At 38.2% G+C, this 19,729-nt stretch overlaps 1 long non-coding RNA gene across 1 annotated transcript in view; it reads right to left on the bottom strand.

Annotated features, from left to right (window-relative positions):
• The window catches only part of LOC149654631 (uncharacterized), a 159,789-nt gene that overhangs the window by 73,730 nt on the left and 66,330 nt on the right, over positions 1 to 19,729 (bottom strand). Inside the window, exon 4 of the long non-coding RNA XR_016370703.1 lies at positions 9,071 to 9,212. This is a non-coding gene — a long non-coding RNA (uncharacterized LOC149654631). The remainder of the gene's footprint in view (positions 1 to 9,070; positions 9,213 to 19,729) is intronic.

The raw sequence follows: 19,729 nt of genomic DNA, 5'->3' as shown, positions 1-19,729 counted from the left end.
ACTTAAAAAATAAATAAATGACCCCAGTGGGATCAAGGCTATACTACTATAGAAAAAACTCCATGAAAGATTTTGGTCTACGCGGACCAAAATTATGAATGAATGAACAATGCTATATGATTGTTAACTCGTAAAATAAGTATAGCACGCGCTGCAAAACCAGTATTTCGTCAAGCGAGGATGACTTCGTGTCAAAAGGTCGAAAGATCCATGACAGGAGCCTCTCGCCTTCCATGGTGCACCAAGAAAAACATTCCATCTCTCAGGATGGCTAAGGCCCAGTCGTTATTATCCCCCTCATAAGTTAATAATTACATATATAAGTTTATATTTTTATCTTATTTACAATAGGGAGTGGATAAAGGGTTGAAAATCTCCCCTACTACGCGTCAGACCCTTACTTAGCCAATAAGGAGCCTTCCCCCACTAGCCTTTCACTCTGTGAAGTTTGCCGCCATTTTGGTGGAAAGGGGGGGGGCATTTTAAGCCACACCGCTCTGGCAGCTCCCTATGGCACACCGAGATATCCCTTATATTAGTTCCATTCTAAACCACTAGGTGGCCAAGCGCAGATTTAGGCCAGAGACTCAGCTGAAGAGAAAAAATTACACGCAGCTCGTTCTCGTACGCGCATGTCTTTCAGCGCATTACATAGGTTGGGAGAAAGCTTAACGTGATTTCCGTTTAAAAAACTGGAACGTACAAAATTATAAACACGACTGAAAGGTTCTCCCTCTCTCAGATGCGCACAACGATGCGCGACGAAGTAGGGTCTTCCTCGAGCTTTTGGAAATTACCAGGAGACGATAGAGTATCGTGCACGGTTCCCACAATGTCCCTGCTAAATCTCGAGTCCCTGCCTGAGTAGGACAATTTGTTTTAGAAACTTAATTTAGAATTATCCAACTTATGCAGCCTATATGCCAAGAGTAAGCTCCTTGCTCCTTCACCCCTGCCTTTCTAAAAGATGAAGAAAGAAAAAAAGGGCCGAATCCTGGCCGCGATCCTAAGCTAGAGATGATCACCTCAGCATCCGAAAGATGAAGAAAAAAGGGAAATATTTTTAAGACGCTTGGTCTCCCCCATCACACACACAGGATGTCCGGTTTTACCGCCTCCATCACCCTCTAGTTTTTGTTATAAAAATATCTCTATATACGTCTATGAATCGCGCGTGCTTTGAAAGGGCTCGCGCACGCTCCTATATTCGCATAGCCAAGGCTTAAGTAACCCCCCCCCTCATCCACCACCCACTTCTTTCAACCAAGGCTTAGAGAATTTTCAGAGAGGAAAAAAAATCATCTTCAATAGCTATCATTTACAAGACAACGCGAGGAGGGTATGGAGGGTAAACAATGGAAGTTATTTTTTTAGGAAACAAGTTGGAAAACTCGAATCTAATTGTTTTACTCGAATTAATACAGGAGTCGCTTTGAGGATTTACAGGAGCTTCAATTGGTTAGTTCCCCTTCGGTTTCAGGCGCCATTTTTTATAGAATACCAAGGCCAACTTGTGAACAGTCAACTCGATACTGTTACGTTTGACCATGGGCTGACAGCCGAAAAAAATAACACGTTATGGGGCATACTAACGCTTGACCACTTTTTGCCATGAATTACCAATGCTAAGCACAATATTCGCGGTGTTTTCTGACCACTCAACACCACTGTACCAGCTCTCAATCCAAAAACCTATCCCCTAGAATTAAGACAATGAGAAAAAACCACCACAAAGCGGTGTTTTCTGACCACTCAACACCACTATACCAGCTCTTAAACCAAAACCTATCCCCTAGAATTAAGATAATGAGAAAAAAACCAGCACAAAGCGGTGTTTTCTGACCACTCAACACCACTGTACCAGCTCTCCAAACCAAAACCTATCCCCTAGAATTAAGACAATGAAAATACAAGCACAAAAATGATATCTTTAGAACACTATTCCATATCTAGCATCGTAACCCCGAACAAAAATACCAGAACTACCTATGCCTACATCATCCATCGACAATTCACAATGAAATAAGTTTCCATATTTAAACTTTTGACGAGCTAAAAGATATAAAGAAAGTGCAGGATTATAGAGATTAGACACCAGTCCACCCCCACTGTACGGCAGCAGCAACAATATAGAAAGAACGGAATGGAATACGGTGGATAAACACGATCGTTATGGTACACTATAGTATAGGAAAAATGGTTGCAATGAAGTAAAAAAGAAAAGAAACGAACGAACGAATCTCTTAAGCTCGTGCAAGCGCTATAATTTGCTTAATTTTGGGGTTCCCCTCGAGCCACGCACGATTTTGACTTTCACCCCCTCGAGAGCGCGAGCCCAAAACTGAAAAAGGGATACATTTTTGCGCCCGAAAGGTCAACAAAATAGAATTTATAAAAAGTAGATAATTCGGTTCTTTTATTATTTATTATTATTATATCTTCGCGTGTAGTGTATGCATGCACCAGGCTGTTTCGTAGAATTCGAAAAAAATTATATATAAATTGCGTATTGGTGCATTATATTTGATTGGGTACTTGTTAGTTATTCAATACCAGACCAAGGCTTATTTTGATTGAATTGAGTATCGCGAGAACGCCGACGGAACAAATTAGTATACAATACTGCAGACCTACTAACCAGTCCACTAATAAATTTGGATGGTCCGTATTGTTTAAGTGTCATATTATTTAATTTAAATGTTAGTTGTCCACATACCCTTAAGAAGACCAGGTGCTCAAACACTGGACTCCTTAATTTTACCCATACACCTTTGAAAAGGGTCAATATGAAATATTCAAGACTTAGGCACGCCTAGCGTGGGAAATAAGGTGGTGGTACAGGGCAAATGACCAATTTAAATATTGCCTGGACCACTTTAAAAATTAGACTTTAGAAATAAATAAATATTTAGCTCAGACCTTTTTGGAAATTAAGATTCCGTTGCAGGCTTTTTTGTCGACAAGAGAACAATAGACTTCATCGTCTCTGACAACGCGGGGTAACAAAATACTGATACAAAGTTTGCCTTATTTTTATAGCTCCAAATTATTAGTTTACTTACTCAGTAATTTCGAGCCCCGTAACAAAAATAATAACAAAAGAATAGAAAATAGGGCTGCGTTTCATGAAACCCTTCATTTACACGCGATTCTTAAAAAAACTTACTGTAAAAAAATCCCCTTTGATTTTGTAAACAACGATTTATACACTAATAGCATAACCCTATACTTTCTATAAGTATTTGTCTTCCATGGGGCCTACCTTCTACACAAGAGACGGCATAAAACATAGCGCCATCTACCATTAAACGTTTCGTCTCCAAACCGGAATAGAATAATAAAAAATTATTGCAGCAGAGAAACTAACACCACAGGAAGGGAGAATGCCTTCAAAGGTTATTTCCATCGTGCCAAGAAACACCGCTAGAGGCAGTGCGAGTGGGCTAGCCTCAGCCTATAGTAAACACGGGCTCCGTTTGGTGTTTTGCTACTTGACGGGAGGTAAATAATCTGCGCGTTGGCTTCTGCGCAAGTTTTTGTAATTTTCCTTCCTTAGTCTGGTCGGGTAAGGGGTAAAGATATCCACCAGGAGAAATCCACACAATAGAAATATAGTGCCCTCAAAATTCGACCAATACTTATGGAGAGGATAATAAGGCAAATAACATTTGAACGTAACAGAAAGGCACACCTGCTAGACAGTATACCGTTGGGTGGTCCATAGATTTGCAAGGTGTATCAATGACAACTAATGACTCGTGACTATAGCGGTAAAACCTGTGCTTGGCGCGCGACAATTGTTTGTTCCACGAAGGACCCGCCGCATCGGGTCGGGGACTCAGGGTCATGTCTTGAACCCGGTCATAGACCGCCCAGGCAATAAACCCCTTCAAATGCACGGTGTGCGATATGACTATGTTTCCCTATAGTAATTGGTTTTATTGTGTTTCGTCATGTTATTACTAGAAAACAATATTATTATTTTTTTTTTCATTTTTATCAAAACATGCAAGGTAGCGTAAACAGGATGCAAGATCGGTGAGGGGTTGAAAATTAGAAGTCTACATGTATTTTTGAATAATATGATGTTAGTCTATTATTGGGTATCGTTTTGTGTAATGGACTTCTTGACCAAACAAAATATGGCAGTTTTAATCAAATGCATTTATAATAAAAGTAATCAAAGGGTTAATGTATAAATTCTGCCAAAAAACTGTCAAACTGAGTGCGAAGTATGTTGTAGGTCCCATGTTCCCTGACCCAAAAAACATCCAACCTTTTACTTATGGCAAACTTATCAGAAGCACCATGAAAAACCAAGTCAATATCAGTCTAATTTAGACCTTAAACGATACAAATAACATTCATGAGATTCCAAACACACATCAGACGCAAAGTAATAGTCCGGTTAAATTTACGGCGGTTTACCCGTAGGGTAGGGTACCTTACCCGGGAATTGCCCGGGACCTCATGGATGACCGGCGGGTACTCTGAACAGTCAATTACCATCTTTAACCAATTTAATACCCGATAAACATTTAAGCAGGAACCATAGACGGATATTGTTCATCTGGACCCCACTTTTCTTTCCAAGTCGAAGCCAATTAATAGTGCTCGGTAACGGATCTGTTTACTAGGGTTTAGGTTAGGCCTTTGCATGCATGGTTAAGGGGGAAAGGTGAAAATATATACATTCCATTCGGGCCAATTTAAAACAAAGTAATTTCTTCGGGGAGAGAAAATTTCCAATTTGGTTAATTTTCTTTTTATCAAGGAGTGTTGTTTTCTGCACCGCATTTCGGGGTTAAAAGAGCCGAATTGGTAAACGGAGTTTGGAAAAAATAAAAAGGAACCCCTTCCAAATATCACGCGCTGAATAAATCACGATATCGACCCGGGGACCCAGTCTGCGTGCCCTGTTTGTTCTGTTGGGCATTTTTAAAGTGATAGTGAAATGCAAATGCGTGGTGCGATTGGACCAACATTTATTTCGTCTGAAAATCGCAATACTGCAGGCGATAAAAGATATCCGTATACTAAACTGGGAGAGCATAAAATAGACCATATTCAAAAGGGTCGACTGCTTCAATTAGGGTTAAAGCTTAGGAATGATAGGACGCAAAGACCTTAAATAAGGCTTCAAAGTGCAGTCCCACACCAAATTTGGAAGGCCCGTATTTTTTGAAGCCACATCTTAATTCGAGCCTTTGTTGTCTATATACCCATCAACATACCCTAGGTGGTTAAACCCCAAAATTTTACCAACGATTTTTGAAAAGACAACACCAAATTTGGGAATTATCTATTTTACATTATGATTCACTCCACACTCTCTTTAAAGTATTTTTTGGTGGAATTCCTAGAAATTGTAGCGCAAGTACTAATCGTTGCCCATAAAGGGTAGGGTAAGCTAAGGTATCGGGGTTATTTGGGTCGGCCCCCTACTGATTGGCTCGTGCACCTTGGGAGGGGGTCCCTAAGCTATCCATCGTTTAAGTTGTTGGCTTGGTTTTTTGGCACCGGCGGTACGCCGACACCTGCAATTAACGCAACCAGCTCCCCGGGTTCACTTTAGCCCACGGAACTAGAGGTTGGAAAGTTTAATCAGTTCTAATTAACCAAAATGAATACAAGAAAAACAACGGTATCCATAAAAAAAAATTAAACCATTGCCTTAAGAGTGCATCAAGGACTGGAGAAACAAGTCGGTAAATCACCGCTAATTTATTAAATACCTCCGTAAAATTTACTAAATAAATAATTACCTCCGTAAAATTTACAAAATAAATAATTACCTCCGTAAAATTTACTAAATAAATAATTATCAAAATCTACCCGTCTGATAATTTCAAATTCAATCTTTATGAATTATCCCTATCAAGAATGTACGAGCAATTCTATTGGCCCTGGGCTAAACACAGTCGTCTTCTTTAACTAACTTTGCTACAATGTATCAAAGATAACAAAAAAATGCGCCTATTATAGAAAAATCTTGAAAAGCGGAAAAATAATTCCGGAAAAATTCAATTTTTTAATTTCAAATTTTTTTTTCTAAACCCCTAATTAGCGCGGAAAATCTTTACCTATATCTAGATCCCCTCTATTACGGTCCTTACGGATTCAGGTAAAGTGGTTCTTGGTTAGGTTTCAGTGGCTTGCAGAAGCCGCCAAAGAGGCATATATATATAGTGGCCGAATATTTATCAGTGTGATAGAAAGCTATAGGCGGAATCGAAACAAAAGTGGTAATTACATTTTTAACCCATCGGTACCTTGGAAAAAAGACCCATTTCTTATTTTTATACTTTTAAAGTCAGTGGATTCAAAAGTTATTAGCCTGAACCGATACGGCTGGGTGGTTAGAATTTTAACGATTGTTTTAAAGTGTCCTGTGCAATTTAAAAATTTAAAACAAGGCTTAGGTACTATCAGGGATAGATTTAATTTTAGAAGTAGGAATGGAAAACTTTTAGTATTTACTTCAGTCCGGCTCATAGCCCAGTATAGAGCCCCTCCCTCCAACAAGTAACAAAAAGTTTAAATGATCTTATTGGCTTTCCCAAAGCATTTGCCACGTTAATTAAATCACGCTTAATTTCTTGTTTTAAATGTAAATTCTACATGTTCGTTTCAGTTATAAAAACAACTAGATTATCTAAGTATTTGGTCACAATACTTATATGGATGCAAATACGATTGTACATCAACAACCATAGTATCTTGTATTATTGCGCGATCTTGTTTATTAAGTTCAACATCGGAAAACCCTGATAAGCCTTGCCCATCTTGTTTGTGTTCTTTCTAGAGAGGGCAGTACCAGAGATACGCCCGGCTATTCCAGAGACTATAAATGCGTATGCATTTGGCATATACGGTAGTCGCCTGGTAGACCATGAAAACCCCTTACATTTTGGGGACGAACCGAAACCAAACCAAACCGTGTTCTATTTTTTTGCGTAATTATTGGTTAGAAACTGAGCGGTTAAATTACATTCTCATCCTTTCACGATGTATTTTTGGTATACCGAATATTTTTAGGCCATAACCCATCAATAACCGATACCGTTTTTGGACAACGTAGAATTTAAAAGTCTACGTTTATACATTTATGGAGATGAGGTCATAAATTGCCAAACTTACTTCAAATGGCAAAAATTGAAAAAATCCCTACTAAAGTTTTCTGGAATTCTTTTTAGCCTCTGTGCAATTTTGAACAAGATTGTTTAGTGCCAATTCTTTCTTGGTATCATGAATATTAACAAATAAAATTTAATTTTAAATAGTTATTGTGCAAACTGCAAAGTCAATCAAGGTTTGGAGAGGTTACTTTAATTTTTTTGCGCATTTCATTTGTGGCAAAAAAATCACTACTAAATTTTTCTGGAATTCTTTAGCCTCTGTGCAATTTTTGAACAAGATTGTTTAGTGCCAATTCTTTCTTGGTATCATGAATATTAATTAACAAATAAAGTTTAATTTTAAATAGTTATTGTGCAAACTGCAAAGTCAATCAAGGGTTGGAGAGGTTAGTTTATTTTTATGCGCATTTCATTTGTGGCAAAAAATCACTACTAAATTTTTCTGGAATTCTTTAGCCTTTGTGCAATTTTTGAACAAGATTATTTAGTTCCAATTCTTTCTTTGTTATCACGAATATTAACAAATAAAGTTTAATTTTAAATAGTTATAGTGCAAACTGCAAAGTCAATCAAGGGTTGGGGAGGTTACTTTAATTTTTTTGCACATTACATTTGGAAAGAAAAGAAACTCGATAAACTCAGGAAAGAACAGCAAGCAAGTAAGCCTTGGTTCGACCCTGTAATTAGCGGGCCAAGATGCGCGTGCCTTTGGCCCGATCTCGTGAAATCATCCACGCACCATTGAACCCCCCCCCCTTTCCCGCCTTTTTCAAATTCCCCAGGTATAGAAAAAAGGAATTTTCCCGCCACCCACTTTCATTTTATGATAAGAGAGGGCGCTATAAATCGTGGCCCAATCTGACAATGACGAATGGTATTGGAGTTACCGCTCCCTTTTGACCAAAAAAAAAAAAAAAGAAAAAAAACTGGATAGGTATCATACCTTACTTTTAAAGAATGCCAAGGGGTCAAATACTTCACTTAAATTTATAATTCAATATTTTTCTAAACTGTTCAAGTATTTTATATCATTGTGGTTAATTTTTAGGAACAATTTTGGAAAGGTGCAAGCTTAGGAAGGGAGTTATAAATAGTTTGACCACCAGGGGGAAATCATTTAGGATGTATTATTGTTACTTTAGAAGGAAATAAACTATCCAACCCCTCGTGCACATTTATACGAGTTTTTCATTTATACGTATATTACATTACCAACTTGCGAATTATATTTCAAGAATCGGCTTTGTAAAATACACTTAACGTCTTCGGGAGGGTGGGGAGGGTCAATTTCAAAGGTCAAATAGGTTTTCGCGCAAGTAAATATAGAGGTCACGCTTCAGGTATCTATCTGGCTTGACCAAGATATAATATCAGGTTAAATCCAGGTGGCGTATGGGACCATGGGGTTATTGTGGGGTTAAGATGCAGTATTGGTTTGACGCGTGGGATGATGGTAAAATTGAGTTCGCCCCCGTTTAAATAAATTGGATTTGTTTTGCGATGTACGCCCTTAAAATGGCAGTCAAAATAGTAGCAGTTAGGTATTACTATAAATTCATGAACTGGTGTTCTATTTTCGGCTACTGAATACAGATTTCAAAGGGCCAAGGCTTACGCAATACCGATTTCAAAGGGCAAGGGCTTACGCAATACCGATTTCAAAGGGCAAGGGCTTACGCAATACCGATTTCAAAGGGCAAGGGCTTACGCAATACCGATTTCAAAGGGCAAAGGCTTACGCAATACCGATTTCAAAGGGCCAAGGCTTACGCAATACCGATTTCAAAGGGCCAAGGCTTACGCAATACCGATTTCAAAGGGCAAAGGCTTACGCAATACCGATTTCAAAGGGCCAAGGCTTACGCAATACCCATTTCAAAGGGCCAAGGCTTACGCAATACAATTGTAAAAACCAAAAACTTAAAGCTCACCATCTGTTAATGATGAAAAATATCCACTTTGTGATCCATTTTGCACATAAATACAGGCTGTAGATCCACAAAATAGGCACTACCAGCAATATTAACAGCTCTATTGGAGTAACATTACGCAAATGAAGTTGAACTTCGCCCTCTACAAAAAGAGATTAGACCAATTTTTAGACCTAACTCGTAGTAACGTTTAACAATTTATACAAAATGCATGCATACGAAAGATTACAAACCTACCTCTTTACTAAAACAACCTTTAAGAAAATTTAAAATACCCATCCATCTATAAAGGTCATGAATGATATCATATAATACTTTTATATAATATACAATAGAGTTAGGCCTAATATTACCAGCATGCAGTTTAATATTTGATAAAGTAGGTCTATAGATCTTAATAAAAAAAGTAAGTCTTGAAATAATAAATTTATTCAACGCGGGAATTTACCCCGTTAATCCAAAACCTACTCGAATGTTTTAAAGGAAACATAACGATGGCACCAGCACGAAAGGGCGAAATATGGAAAGACCGGGGTCATGACCCTGATTACGAATTCGCCCACACCCATTTAGATGCTCTAGCTTCACTTTTTCCTCCGAACTATTCAACCTTAGGCTGGCTCTCTCATTGAAATTCAACTTTCTGGCATTTTTTAGCTGCCGGCCATGTTAAGTATAAATAATCTGAGTTTCCTTCGGCTGTACCATACCGGATTCAGTTTTTTAACAACACTAGCTAGGCCTACCTGGTATTGGTATGGTACAGAAAACACCGCCGAATGGTAGCTATTAAAGTGGAAATGCAATTACCTTAACCAAGATTTAAGCTTGATATGAACAATATGGAGAATGACTACGCAAGAAGGTCACGTGTCATTTAGAACTGTTGAAGATATTTTTAGTAGTTACTTTTACCAAAGAGGGTATAAAAAGGGGGAGTAGAAGGCAGGAGTGGGTAGATTGTTTCGCTTTGAAAGTTTACTTAGCTCTTAGTTTCCGGTGTGCGTGCGCATCTTTCTCTGCAATCTTCCCATTGGTTGAAATGCGGTTAACCGGATATTAGAAGGAAAATGTCACAAAAAAAAAATAAATGCGAGAACTCGTAGCAAAACGAGTTTCCTAAGATGCTAGCTTCAACTCCCCTTCTTTATACCCTCTTTGCTTTTACTGTAATATGATTGCCTTGGAATTTCTAACGCTGACGTAAGGATATCTAGTGACATTATCATCTCACCAATTACCTGATGTATGATGAAGTCAGGAAATCAGATAAATATAGATGCACTTCAATGCGAAAAATAGGCCTACAAAATAAAGTTTTATTGATACTATTTAACACTACATTACCCAACGCCTAATGCAGTATAAGTAGTGTGTAACTGAGTGTTCTGACCTTACTGGTAACGCTACATGTGCAAGGTTCAACTGACATGACTTGTAAATCGCCCAAATGGCGTTCTAGTTATGCGTAATTTAAACGTCTTATTAACTTCAACTTCATTGTGTTTAAATTCATCTGATATTAACGTAAATTCACGAGCATTTTTAATTTTACATCTTATTCATATATTCATGCACCTTATGTAAAACGAGTGAAAACGGGCTAGCGTTTCACACCCCCAAACTAAGAGCAAAAAAAGAGAGCCAAAAATCTTGGCTTCATATCAAAGTTGGGTAATCTCGAGTGCAATCTGACCCCCAGAGGTCATGGTTCAACAGCTGCTACGCCAACGCAACGCGTCCCAAAGAAAAAGTAAAAAATAATAGCCTTTTCTTTCTCTCATTTTCTCGAAGGTGACCCCGCGGTGACCTTTACTGGGCTATCGGCCCTCTCGGGTATCGGTAAAAAACACAGAACGAAAGGAAGAATGTGTACACCCCCGCTTTGAGATCGCGCGCAACCACCAAAACTCTCGTTTCAAATAATTAAGCTTTTTTTGCTTTTTGCCGAAGTTTTTTTTTGGTTCGGTTTTGGTTTGTTTTTAAAGGTATGGTGAAATACTTTCTTTAGAACACAAAAACCAGGGGACGAAAAGCGGATTGCTTATTTATCTTTCTTGAGCTACCAAATACCTTTGTAAATTGTACATTTCATCTACCCTTTACAAAAGGGGAACAAATCATTGCTTGCCCTTATATAATACATATATCGTATGGGATAAAGCAAATATACCAAAAACCAAGGGTTAGTAATCTTTGAGTGTTAATTTTTGTCGCTAATATTTTTTTCTTGCACAATTCCTTTAAAGTAAGTTAAAGCAATATGTTAAGAACGCGCCCAGGATGCATTGCGGCAGGTATTATTTTCTAGTTATCGGTAAATCGTGATCAATCCACCCACAATTCACGGCATACATTGAAAAACAGACGCCGCTAAGAAACGTTTACTATTATATATTTCTTCGTAATTAACATCGAAATTCGGATTCCGAAAAAAAAAAAACCGAAAAGTGAAATTCTATAGTTTATACAATACATACAGCTTTTTTTAATTGCTTCTGCAGTTGTTCCGAAGCATCTGTATTGTTATTGTATGGGAATTTTCAAAAACAGCTTTTAAGGGCCCCTTTATATACCAAGTAACTTACACCCCCACAAACTAAAAAGGCCCATAAATATTTAAAATGTTAAATAGCGTATAGAATAGAAATGTATATTGGGTTATAATACGGGTTAACACAAAAGGTGAAGGCTAAATGCATTGTCGGTGTTAGTTAGTTCGCTTTTGTCTTTCTTCAGAATCTTGTGGGAAAGTTTGACTAAAATACATTTATTTTTCTTTTTACCCCAAAATTGAATTTCAAAAAGATAATAATAATTGAAAATGATTATGAGAATTTTTCCTTCATTTCTACACTGACAGCTTTGTATTTTAGCGTGTGAAAAATATCTTATGTATATTTTAACTTTAAATTCTTCACGCTATTCTTAATTATTCAGCGTAATCATCATTTATTTTACATCATAGCCCCGTAATCATTTCCATAAGTATCGTTCTGCCGTATGGGCCTACAGTATATTGGAATAGGTTTTTCCATACAAAGGGAGGTGCTTGAAGTTTCGAGAGCAAATGTACCGTTTACTTCTCGCCTGTAGCGACGAAGGCGCGACTGTACCACGTGACGTCGAACAAGCTGATCAAGCCATACCGTGATTATCGTTCCTTGATTGAGTAGGGTTAGGAGTAGAGATAAAGATCATGGAAAATAAAATCGGCCACCAGGAGACACTCCCCTACCTTTTTATAAAGGATGCACGCTCGTAGCAAATACTTATGGGGAGTATTATAGGTTTATGTCTACAGCTAAAGCTCGATAAGATGTCTTAAACCACCTAGATAACACATACCCGGCCCATACATAAGCGGGAGTTATATTTTACAAAAAGATTAGATCACGCCAACACAGCAACCAGTAGGACTAACTAAAAGTCTCCATAATGTTGTTCAAAACCAAAAGCCATCCATGGACCATGGGTTGTGGTCATAAATACTAAATAATACAATACAGCACTTAGTAGAGAAAAGCATTGAACTTCCTAAAGTTGAATTTTAAGGGAAAATAATAGATTTGATTTACAGAGGTCTAGTAATGGTACCATATATATCTGTATTTGTAGTCCGTCCGGACTACCGTGTATTTCGGGACCACCCAAAAATAGGCCATTTTGTCGTGGTCCGTTTTATTGAAGGTACAATAAAAAGTCGTAACTTTTCCCACGCACGTGATCTATAGTCTCTAAGCTTCCCTGGTTGAATTTAAAGCTGCTCAAAGGCTACACAAACGGTTTCAGACCAACACAAACTAAGAAATAAATGTTTCAATGTTTGGGACCATTTGTTGTTAGACAGTAAGTTTCAAGAAATACAAGGCTACTATGAAAGATGCGTATTGTATTTCCAAAATATCTCTACAGTTGTCTTCAAGCGCACTTGACAATAAATAACGGGAAATGGAAGCAGCTAGAGTTTATATGGAGTGTGCCTGAATGTAAAAATACCTTTTTTTTTGCCTGAAAACTTCTCTTGGGATATAGTTTACTTACCCTAGGAAGTAATGGAGGAAAAAGGAAGGTGTGGAAGACCGGTAGCCCATCGACATACCAAGGGTATATTTTATATTAGGAAGTATGGGTCTTACGTACCAGAGAATTTTACAATCTGAAGAACAAGCTGGTGACAATGCCATGAAAGAAAAAGTAAAACCTTATTGAAATGCGGTTAGAAATTGGAGAAATTCATAGATTTTATAGTGCGTAAAGTAAGTGCACTGGCGCTAGTGGTAATACGCGAGTATAGTGACAGTAGGCAGTAGTTAATGCATTGTCAACGATACTACAACAAGAACCATAGAGATACGTCATCGGGTTAAGGGCAGGCGAAAGACTGAAGCTAAAAAATCGTATTTAAAACTCACGCATGCATGTAGGCAGTGTTTGCAATAGAATCGCACGAAACTCAACTAAAATTACCGTCGAAGCGACGAAGTCCTTGAGGTTTAGCTTTGCGATGGGTTGGGAACACTCGGTCGGAACAGTACCCCCATGGAGTTAAACATACACTTTACATTTCGTTGCTTCTATATGTATAGGTACGTCGTAATTTTGGTTTTATAAGAGTTAGTATGTATTATTTTCTACTGTTCCATGGCTTGAAGAATGAAATGGGGCTTTACCCATAACGTACCCATAAGGATGGCGCCGACTAGCCTCCTAAAGATTTCCCTTTGTCGAAAACCGACAAAATGCGGTCCGTGGTTGAATTAGACCAGACCATGTAGTACAACAAGTAGTAAGCCACTAGAGTCTTAAAACGTTTTCCGGTATATAGAGGAAAGGAGGGCCCAACCTGCAACGTGTTTACACCAAAATTTGTTTGACGGTAACACCGTATTTCGTAGGAGTAAGTTTTAACAAAAGGGGTAGAACAATTGCCAAACAAATTTGTAGTACTATTCCCTTATGGTACTTGGTAGTACAACATTGTATCGCGTCTGGTATGTTTTAGTTATTTTGTTTTAAATTAAGTTAGATGGATTGTAAAGAAAATCTTCCTTCACACATCCCAAGTGTCCGATGCCTCAAATTTCGGTACCATTACGATTAAGGATGACCCCGCGGTGACCTTTATATTTTATTTTATTTGAGAGGAAGGAAACCAGCTCTTTATCGGCGAGTTGATTCCATCACTTTGGTGTTAAAAGCTACCTATAGTAGCTTCAAATGTTTGTCATGAAATTTAGGTGTGGGAGCATGGGTGTTTAAGTCGTCCTGATTTAAAATGGGTGGATTGACTTCGACTCAGGATTCTCTACAGGGTGTTACAGAAAGAGGTGTATGGTCTATGAACCAGAAAGAGTTGAAAACGACATGGCGTCTTAATTACCACGGGTCATGAAAATGTGTGGTTAATAAAAGATTTTCAAAAATGAAGGCACAAATATCGTTTGCTTGTTAAAAGGTACAATTGTCTTGTTGTCCCTATTGCTTCAGACATATATTTCTACAACCAACACTTCGGCCATTGCAATGCATACTATGGCTACATAAAATAATTTGAAAATATGGGTACACAAAAAAAATACCAAAGTTGTACCGCGGGCCAAAAAATCCAAGTAAAACAAATGCGGGACCCCTGGGCCACAAAGTGAACCTTCCTTAGTAGGAGGAGTTCAGCGCTGCTGAGGTGGTTCTATAGTTCCCGGCCTAAAGGTCAAGCGAAAGGTCAAACGATTTTATTTTGTCACTTTGATTATAGGGGTCAAAATCGCCGATTTTTTTTTAAATCTCTTTTCCTCGCCAAAGTGCGGGTCCCTTCAGGCAATACTAAAGAGCTCCGATAGAGGGGGTCATAAGGTCAAACGGGGGCTTAACTTTAGGGAACAATATCAATTGCTGTACCTGTAAATTCCCCAATTTATTTTTTAGCCATTACGTTTTTAGATGAATAGATAACACGTTCAAAAATTATCTACACATCTGCATGCATGAGATATTAATGAACGAGGCTGTAATTCCAGGAATCAAGAAGTGATATCCAAGGCCCAAGTGGTATAACCGTGCATATTCAAGGTCAACGGACATGGCATAACACCAAGCGTTCATAATCAGAACAAACTTCAACATAGGATCAAACACCTAAAAGTTTGAACTACCAACTCAAAACAAAACATCAACTTGTCGCTCATGATATAAACAGTCATTACAATCAATAACTTTAAATTCTGAGGAGTGTGTTAAGAAAAAATAAAACAGTTGCTTTGCCAACAGGTAACTAAGGAATTCGAGGTATTCGAAATTAGATATCACGTCTATAACTCATTGAAAGCCAGCCGTTCGATGAAGCAATTCACAAATAATCCATCGTTTGCAAGCTGTAATTGTTCCTTGCATGAAGAGTTGACCCGCGGCGATTTTGTAATAGCGCAGCCTTTCGTTCGTTCAAATGATCCCTTACATTTCTACCAGATTGAATAAAATCGAAGAGTTATCGATATATCGTAAAGATGAAACTATAATCGTTTCTACAGTTGTGTTATTATCGGTGTCTGGGTACCTCCCCTATCTTATGCTCTTTCATAAGTTGATAATAATAGTTAAGTTCCTTACTAACGGTCATTCTCGGTACGCAAGGATTTCTTTCATACGCATGCGCGGTTTTAATAGACCACTTCGATGTAACTAAGAGGAGAAACCAAGTGGGTTACATTACCTTCCATCGAACTTTTTGGCGACTGCGCTGTAGAATGCCCCCGCGCGCAGGAGCAGCGCCTAATCAAATGCTTTCTGAGTGTGTAGAATTAGGGAATCATGAGAGTACGCAGAGGCGACAAGGGAGCAACCCCCTTGTATGTCTCGATCCTGAGACCCTTTATTACACCGAAATGATCTATGAGGACTATGACGTCAGTGATGACCTCTAAAACTTGTCGCCCTCTATCAGAGAAAAGCACAAACAGCTCTATACAGACTTACATTTCAAACACGCGAAGATATTAACTTTGTTAAGAATTACTTTACTTATACCATTTTTTAATACGGACTTACTTCACTATAGTTCTTAAGAAAGGGGAGTATCTTTTAATGTCAGGCCCAAAAAAAAACGTCTTATATCCACACGTACATTGTAAAACAATAACAAATAGCGGTACATGATCTATATATTTACAGTTACGAGAAGCAGAAAAAAAAACTGTATAATCTCAAAACTGTTAATTCCTTGTGAGAATAGGTTTGCGATCGAGTTGATCTATAACAGAGACCCGCCCAAACAAAATTACAATCATTTTCCAATCGCAAAATAATTCGAGACATTTGAAATAATCACCTTTCCAATATTCTATGCTAAAGAAAAAACTCAGAAGCATAAGACTATCATATCCTTCTTAAGTATGGGTCGTACCGAGAGACGTCTCGTGGCGGTAGCAGAGCGTCCCCTGGTGACGCATTTGCCAAAAACAGAAAATATAATCAATCATGCCTATACTGTGATTTCCATATTTACGCCTATAATAGATCCTTTTCAATTTCAAATAAGTTGGGTGTGATGTTTGAACACCTTCTTTTCTTGATATGTGCACTGACAACAAAGACGTTAGATAATGGTTTCAAACAATACGGACTGGTAATGTTGAAGCCAGTCATATCTAAGCTCTCTCTGGGTTCACATACCCGATTCAAGCAGACGATGCTGCTCGCCCCCTCCCCCCTCACGGGAACAAGGAAGGAAGTAGATTACAATTATGGCAGACCCATACTTAGGGCATATAGGTTTATATCAGCGGTTATAGAAAATTTTCTAGGCCGGCAGGTAGCTTTCACATCAATTACACTAGATATATATAAGCGGGTATTCTGGAATCCGTTAAGATATTTTCGGCTCTAACCGCCAATTTTCTCATAAAGACAGTGTCTAACCATCTTTTTGTTCTAGGGTATATGAAAAAACAATTGTACCCTTTTGGAAAAGTAATTTAACTCAGAAAGTGGAAAATAATAGAGTAGAGCTTTTAACAATTGATTTTTAAGAACAGGGGTTTAAATTGCTCGCATTCCAACGGACGCAGGGCTTTTGAAGTTTACTTTTGCAACTTCTGGAAGAGTTGAAAGATAGTACACCAAGTCGTAAATAATGCGGGAATTACTTTACACTTTTATAAAAGGAGTCATTGATTGCAGTAGCGAATGCTACTGCGATTGAAATGATACGAAATTATATTGGTTAAAACCACGTGTCCGCACGCGCGAGCTTTGATTCAAAGTGTATTATACCACGTGGGGTCATAGCATAAATTGAGAATAAACAGCATAGGAGTGTAGTCTGACATTATAAAAGGAATTATAACAGAGTATTATTATTATTATTACACTAATTTGCGAGGCAATTCAGACCTATTGTTTATTGTGTAAATGACAATAATAAATTAAATAATATCTTGTGTCAGTTCTTAATGAACTTGTTTACAAAATTTTTCATATTCCCCAAGAAAAAAATAATAATAATTAGGATATACAGGGTGGTTTTGAAAGGTTTCAGGGGGTTCAGGTCACGTGAGTCTCGTCTCTCTCTCTCAGACATTTCCAAGAAGTAGCAACGACCTTTTTTCATTCTCATTAGCTAATTTGTCAACTAGGGACTAATTTTTCTACCCATATAGTTTTGAAGTGCATGCAGCGCAACTGGGGTAGAAATCAGTGTAGGGTGTCGGTTTCCTTTGATGTATATTTCCTCCCCCCTGTTATGAAAGCGTTGCGATTATGAGAAATTGTTACTTAGGCTCTCAGATACATATAAAGTGGGTCCAAATACTTTTCCCCAATTTTTTGGCGTTACGTCACTACGTTTCGGTTAACTAACTATAAGGTTTCGTTTTACAAACATGAATCTAACTGAGAGAAGTGCATTACCCGAAGTATACATATATATCAAGAAGTGATATCTAGTTTATTAGGGAGAAGTTATAATTCGTTCCACATTTCTAGATTTATCTCCAGTCCAAACAAACGTAGCCTGTCCGGAGTTAATCCCCGCCACCTCTAAATTACAACAAGCAGCCATCTCATTGGTTCTTGAAAACTCACGTCAGCGCGACGCGAATGATAAGGAAAATTACTTGTATTTTCCGACTGAGGAGAGGCAGCGAAATAGCCCGGCCTCCTTTTACGCCCCCCCCTTGTATTTTGAAAGGGGGACTAGGACTATGGCCCGCACGAATACTTAGGCAACTTGTACCTTCTCCCTAATAAACTAGATATCACTTCTTGCATATATATATACTAATATTTCTTCTTAAGTCGTAGATTTCTCCAATCCGAAGCCATCTTGAAAAATGGCGGCTTGAAATGTAAAAAATCAAACTTCTTTATGGGCACGTAAAGGATATGTAGTCTTTTTACTTGTGGTATATCAAGGTCACTTTCAAGAAATGAATTTCTTCGAGTTATAAACTTCTGGCAAGTAGACGTAACTTTCGGGAGTTTAGAATTGATATCCCCTGAAATTGGCCTCGTCAACTCGAGTTTCGCTCTCAACAAGTCAAGATCTCTCGTTTTCGCGCGAGCTCTTTTTAATCTTTTTTTTTTTTTTTTGGAAGTGATGTGGGGAAAAGTTTGTTTGTCGCCCGTTCCGTTTATATGGGGAGGGGTTATATTATCACCTTCTAACCCCCCCCCCCGGCTAGTCTGCGCTTGGCCTTTTAGCGGTACTGTACGCACGAGCAGTCAATATTAGTTGACGGAAAAGAAATGTATACACCCGGCTGCAGGGATGGATATGGCCTTTTTAACCAAATAAACAAGCTGGATAAGTTAAATTAAACAAGGCTTGGGAAAGTTAGGTCTAAAACTCCCCCTTCTGGCACTTGCCTGCACACTATCTACTTTGCTTCAATTCAATTAAAAAACTATTAGCCTAATCTTATTTCTGGTAATTTTGTCTTAATTCAAGTTTGACATTGTCGGTAGGTGTCGGTAGTAGTACTTCCGTATGCTAACCAAGGATTGGGAAAGTAAGGTCTAAAACGCCCCCTTATGGCAGATCATGGAGGTTTATTAAAAATACATAATAAACCAAAAGTTACTTTGTTTCAGTTAAAAAATATATTAATATTATTTCTGGAATATTTGTCTAAATTTGAGTTTGCCATTGTCGATAGGTGTCGGTAGTAGTGCTTCAATGCACCCTGTAAAGTTTCCTTAATCATTTCAGTACCTAAATGGGTTCCCAATTTCTAAGAACATTTTTGAAAAAAAAAATTGAGCCAGCCTGCCAGCCAGATACATCAAACCAATAAACCTTGAACCTAACGATTCCGAGGGTTAAAAAACGTAATTGATGTCGCCAAGCGACTTAATTTTGGCGCGCGGCATTGCAGGCGTCGTCGGCTTTTGACGTACGCCTTTGATCTTTGATAGGCCTACAGTTTTTTGATAGCTTAGCCCTCTCTCTCTCTTTCAGAAGGGGAAGTATTTCTTCAAACCCAAAATTGTTTGTCGACCACTTTGCGAGGGAGCAGTTCAGTTCAGGCAATCTCTCTCCCCTTTAGTACTACACCCAAAGTTTTCTCACTCCATGGCTAAAGTACTTAACCAAACTCGGACTTCTGAACCCTCGCCGCGAAAATAAAACCAAGTCTAGCTTTTCAAATTCAACTTTGAAATGGA

Source organism: Phalangium opilio, unplaced genomic scaffold (genome assembly GCF_054372755.1).
Source record: "Phalangium opilio isolate 3A_F unplaced genomic scaffold, DU_Popi_V2 ptg000079l_1, whole genome shotgun sequence".
Taxonomy (NCBI): domain Eukaryota; kingdom Metazoa; phylum Arthropoda; class Arachnida; order Opiliones; family Phalangiidae; genus Phalangium; species Phalangium opilio.
This window is presented reverse-complemented; position numbering and strand designations above follow the sequence as displayed.